General features: G+C 46.4%; 1 long non-coding RNA gene across 1 annotated transcript in view; it reads right to left on the bottom strand.

The window, feature by feature from the left end:
* Positions 1-4,878, bottom strand: part of LOC109460187 (uncharacterized) — an 82,981-nt gene extending 78,103 nt beyond the window's left edge. The window contains exon 1 of the long non-coding RNA XR_012494738.2: positions 4,378-4,878. This is a non-coding gene — a long non-coding RNA (uncharacterized LOC109460187). The remainder of the gene's footprint in view (positions 1-4,377) is intronic.
* Positions 4,879-6,000: the final 1,122 nt, after the last annotated feature.

A 6,000-nucleotide genomic window follows, 5' to 3' on the forward strand; every position in this document is an offset into this window, starting at 1 on the left:
TATCTCAGTTTCTATGGCAGGAATCTGGGTGTGGCTCAGCAGGATCCTCTGCAATCAAGGTGTCAGCCAGGGCTGCAATTATCTCAAGACGAGACTGGTAAGGTGTGTGCTTCCCAGTTCACTCATGAGGCTGTTGGCAAGATTCAGTTACTTGGTGTCCAATGGCCACCTTCAGTTTCCTGCCCTGTGAGCCTCTCCATTGGGCAGCTCACAAATGGTAGCTGGTATCACCAGAGCCAGCAAGTAAGCAGAGCCAGAGAGAGAGAGGTCACCAACAAGACGGAAGTCACAGTCTTTTTTAACCTACCCTTGGAAGTGATATCCCACCACCTTTATAGCACTCTATTTGTTAGAAGCAAGTCTAGCCTAGTGACTGAGAAACACTGAGAAGGAAAATAATTTCTGTTTGGGTAACACCAAATTGAGAGCCCAAACAAAATTTGAATTTTTAAAAGTCTCATCAAATCTATCAAATCCACTCTATTAGTAACTCCAACATGTGTTCTTAAGTGGTGGCCTGAAATCCAATTTTCTCATCATTCGAGGCTGCAAGGCCAGCCCGAAGTCATGCAGTGAAATGGCAAAGTATGTCTTTGGAAATCCAGCTATGCTTTGCCTCTTAGCAGGTCCCTCTCTTTCCCCACTGCTGGGTCCTCTCCACTCCTCCTTCATTCTGAGTCTCTTCTCAGTACAGTCCCTGAGGTCGCACTGGGGCTGATTGACACCGGGCTTGGCCCCTTGCAGGCCCTCCTCTGGCTCTCACTCATTGGCCTGTGAACAGCAGAGGAAACTTCCTTCAGGTGCTGTCCTCCTGGTCTGACACTCCTTCCACCCTGCATTTCCTCATGTTTGGGCTTAGTTTCGTTCGACACCTGGGCTCTTTGTCCTGTCCACAGCATCCAGGTTTTGCACAGTTTAACTTGGCACCTTTGGTAATGTGGTCCAGTTGGGAAATCATCACCCACTCTATGAATGTTATGCAGAGAACTGGTTGCAAATGTGTTGAGGAAGATGGAGGAGCACAGAGACAAGGGAATGACCCAGACAGCAGCTAGCCAGCCCTCACCACTGGCTGCTGGAAGTTTTGCCACTGCTGTTGATGTGGCTGCTGACCATGGAGCCCACACTCCTGCAGCTGCTCCCACTGCCAGAGACCCCATCAAGGGCAGGAGACAGTGAGGCTGGTTTCTTCTGCTGCTTTTGGCTCCTGCCAATATCTCTCAGAGGTAGACTCCCACCAGAAGCAGCTGGCAGAAGAGGCTAGGAAACGTAGTCTGGACGTGGCCCCCGCCACGGCTGCCCCCAGCCCTGCCAGGCCGAGGACCCCATGGAAGGGTGGGATAGCAGCTGATAGCCCCCACACAAAGCTGTACCGTACCCCTCCAGACACAGGACCTGCCATCTGGTCCTTGGCTCTATAGGGGAGGAAAAATAATTTGCCTTCTGTCCTCCTAAGTTCTTTTGTCTGGTCTAATGATCAAATGGACATGAGACAGATTAACAGGAAAAAACAACCAAATTTGTTATGTATGTACATATGGGGGTTCCATAAGAATATGGGACCCCCGGACAAATTGGGCAGTTGAGGCTTATATCTTGAGCTAAGGAAAAAGGTGTGTATGTTGGAGCTGGGGGGTTGTGGTTTGGGACTTCAAAGGGGAGAAAGGCAATTCCTGTGGACATGGAAAAGCAAATGTTTGGTAAACAAATGTTTACTGGGCCACCTTTAACAAGGGGACACAGAGAGGACTTTGACCCCGTGGCCTTCCTAGGTGCCTCCCTGTCTATCACACGAGTTCATATTAAACTACAGTTATCACAATGATAGCTACCTTCCTGGAGCAGGTCCTCTATCTCAATTCTTTTAGGCAGTTAGGGGGAAGGTCCAAGTTTTTTCCTGAGCATTAGTGTCTTAAAAATAACCAGCTTAAACTAATCTATGTCCCAAAAGGCATATTTTGGGGTGGTAGACTCTGCTCCCCCTCAGCCCTTTACTTTGCTGCTACAGGAGCACCCTCCACTCAGCTTCTCACTGCAGAAGGTTGAAATGTTAACAGAAGGCAAAGGAAAGAATGGAATGAGAGGCCACACCGGCACAGGGGGGGGCAGGCTGTGGGCTCACCTGGTGCTCTGCCCATGGAAAGCCTGGCCTCACTCCATCACAGAGTAAGGGGTCTAGGGCTAGGAACACCTGTGCTTTACTTTTGTTTCATTGACAGCCATGCAGTGTGGCTTCCTCACATATTCCAATTTTGATTCATTCTATATTTCCTAGGAGATATGGTAGAAATATTCGACTCCAGCATTACACAAAACAGGAAATTGCATTTCGCAGGGTTTTATTCTCTCTGGTTCGCATTTGCTCCTGGTGTACTTCTAAGTCAAATGTGGGCCTTTGAACAAGTGGCAAATTTAGCAGTGATTCCGAGATATTTATTGAAAGTCTGCTACCATCCTGACCCTGAATGAAGAGTTAACAAAGAAAAAAAAAAGTGCCCCACTCCTCATCTTTAAATAGCTTAAGGTTTTGTTAAGGAATGAGGCTTGGGCACACGCAACTTCAGAAAACAAATAGAGTGTTAAAGTCTCTAGTGCACATTCTGAGGATTTCTGTTGAGAAAAGCAATGTTTCTCTCTAAAGAAAGGATTATATTTGGAAGGCAGAGGAGAGGAGACGTGAGCTCCCAGCCTGGAGAACTGTGATAGAAAAGGCAAGAAATTAACAGGCATTTGTGGGTAGGCAGCAACTGCTTAGCTGGGTAGGAAAATACGGGTCACATTATTAAGCGTTTTGAACATCAGTTTGAGGAAACTGAACTTGATTCTACAGTAGTCAAACGTGGCCATGAAAACAATGACAGTTATAAATCATGTTGTCATCGTTCTGGCTTTATAGAATGAAACATATAAGCAGCCTAAAGGATGCAATATTTCAACAAACATGACTCGAGTAATTTAATTCTATAAGCTTAATAATTATATTTTTATAAAATACACACTATCAGATAGAAAATATTTTATTTAAGATATCAGATAGAAAATATCAGATATCAGATATTATTCTACATCTCAATGTATTTTTTTTTCTCCCGAAATATAAAGTATAAATATCCCTCATGATCCTAATTCATTTGATTTCAGAGTTTGGAAAGTGAATTTAGACAGAGAGGGATACTATGATATCTGAATCTATTTGATTTCTGAGTTCCTGAGTTCGGAAAGCAAAGGATTTGAGCCCAACTCAAAAAACGTGTCCCAATCTATTCAGCCTCTGAATTTGTATAGTGTTAGGAGGGCAAGGGAAATCCGGACCAGATTTTCCCATATTCCCTCCCCCATTTCCACCCCCACTCTCCTCCCCCGCCCAGGGCCGGATCCAACCTGCCTCAGTAAATACCCAAGGCCCCAATCCAAGTCAGCATCTTCTACCACCTGCTCTGGGGTGAGGAGCCTGGGAATCAAACCTTGAAGCCCCTCCTCCCTTCGAGCCCCCTCCCACGCACTCTATTCTGACTGTTAACTTGGAGAAGGGTCCCTCTAGTGGCCAAACTCTACAATACCGTGTGGGAACAGGATCCTGGGGAAGGCTGACCTTTGCAGCTACTTTGGGTGGCTGCACTTTGGTTTTCTGAGAGAGGTGGGAGATGAAATGAAGAGGTTGGCTTCAAACAGATTGGGAAGAGGTTTGTGGCTGGACTGAGGTCTTTGTTTTCCAGGCAATGTAATATGTTGGGTAGCAAAAAGATTTAAAGTAGTGGCGGAGTGACCAATTCTCGATTTAATCAAGGCGATGCTTGCCTTCAGTACTTGGGTAAGTATCAGAGGATAAATGATGATGATAATGAAAATAGCTAGCTTAAAAAATAAAAACAAATCAAAACCTTTCTCTATGTGCCCGGCTCAGTGCCTAGCTGAGAGAAGGTACTGCCATCGTTCTCCTTTGCCAGGATGAGGGACGAAAGTGCAGCAATTGGCCCAAAGGCCGTCAGCAAGCCTGTGCCCCTCACTGTGCCCTGCACCACCTCCTTAATCACCAGTGACAGCTGTCCCCCACCCACTGCTCCCCTACACTTTCATATAGGGGAAGTCTGTTAGAATGAAGGTCAAGGACAACTGGAAAGGGAAGACAAGGGGAAATTGTTCCCAAAAGACACCCTGAGGATTATCAACTACGTCTGACTCAGAATCAGAATTCTGATACTCCTATAACAGTGACTTCAACAGACAGGAGTGTTTTTGTTTTTCTTTTTTCTTCCTCATGTAAAAGTCTAAAGTTAAGCAATTCAGGCCTGGAGTGGTGGCTCTGTTCCTCAAAGCCCCTGGGATCCAGCCTATTTCCAGATCACCTTTCTGCCATCCCTAGGAAGTGGTTCTTACCTTCATGGTCCAAAATGGATGTGAGAGCTCCCGGCATCTCCCAGGCAACAGGGGAAAGGAGCGAGCCCAGGCGGGGTGAAGAACACGTGCTCGCTGTTCCTCAGGAAGTGTTCTGGAAGCCAGCGCCGCTGTTCTGCTGGTGGGTCCTTGTCCAGGACTTAATCGCATGGATGCAAGGCAGGCTGGGAAGTTCGGGAAGCTAGATGATGACGTGTGTCAGCTGGGAGAGGATGGTGCTTCTCTGTGAGTCCCAGATAATGACCTTATCTTCTTTTTATCTTACTCTCTGTGTTCAAAACCTGCCTGATGGCAACACTCCATCACCTGCTTTTTCCAACATGGTCTGCTGTTACATGGAAGCCCTGCTGCTCTTTATTTACTGCCCGGGGCTCAAGCTCAGAGGGCTTCTCCTGACTTACAACCCAGGCGAGGGCGATGCAGACGCCTTTACAATAAGATCTTGATTCCCTACAACAGGGATTGGCAAACATTTTCTGCAAAGGATCAGGTCGCAAATATGTCTGGCTTTGCCAACCATACAGTCTCTGTTGCAACTACTGAACTGTGCTGTTGTAAAGTGAAAGTAAGCACACGCAGTATGTAAACAACTGAGCAGGGTGGGTTCCAACAGGACTTTAGTTTTGGACACTGACATTTAATTACATATGCTTTTCACGTGTCATGAAACATTATTATTCTTTGGACTTTTTCAAAACCATTATAAAGGGTAAAAACTGTTCCCATCTCACAGCCCATGCAAAACTTGTGGTGGGTCAGTCAGATTTGGCCACAGACTGTAGTTCCCCAACCTCTGCCTTCAAAGATGGAGGTGCAGGATAGTCATTATAAATGCTTTGTAGATGTCAGATGAAAATGACATGATAAATGACTAGTGATAGCACTGAGCTCAGCCCTGTACATAATCCTAACGATAACCCCATGCGCATGTTATATTATGAGTCCGATTTTATAGATGAGGACCCTGAGTTCCAGAGTGGCTAACTAACTTGCCCAAGAGCATACAACTAGCAAGAGATGCAGCTTCACTCAGTGTCTGTCAAATCACGGTGCTGTGTCAAACTGACAAGCCTTTAGCACCCACATGGGGAGACTAGAAAGAAAGAATGGAAAGCACAAGCAGGGAACATCCCGCAGTGTAGCTCCCGGGCCAGGTGCTCCAAGGGGACACAGAGGTAGGTGCCTGCTCAGAGGACCCCAGTGGTGAAGAGTAGATTCTTGGGTGAGAAACCCCGGTTCGCATCCTCACCCCACCATCTTTCAGCTGTGTGGACTTGAACAAATGACAGGATTTCTCTGAACCTTATTTCTCTTTGCTGAAAATGGGGATAATGACATTACCTGTCTGGTGGAGTTTCCAGGAGGATGTATGTGAAGTGTTTAGCCTGTGCCAGGCACAGGGTCACGTTATTGTCAAATACAAGTCCAAGAGTTTACTATGGGATGAGGGACAAGCCGTGTCTGGACCATGAGACGACAGAAGTAAAGGGGCTTTCGGGATGACATTGCTTCTTCAGCAAGTATTCAAATACTGAGAGAGAAACACTTTGGCCTGGGCTGATTGGGGGGAAAGAGTCACGGCAATTGAACAAGGTTTCCTGAGTT

The sequence above is a fragment of the Rhinolophus sinicus genome, chromosome 3 (assembly GCF_057876585.1).
Source record: "Rhinolophus sinicus isolate RSI-liver-muscle chromosome 3, RSI-T2T, whole genome shotgun sequence".
In the NCBI taxonomy this organism is placed as follows: domain Eukaryota; kingdom Metazoa; phylum Chordata; class Mammalia; order Chiroptera; family Rhinolophidae; genus Rhinolophus; species Rhinolophus sinicus.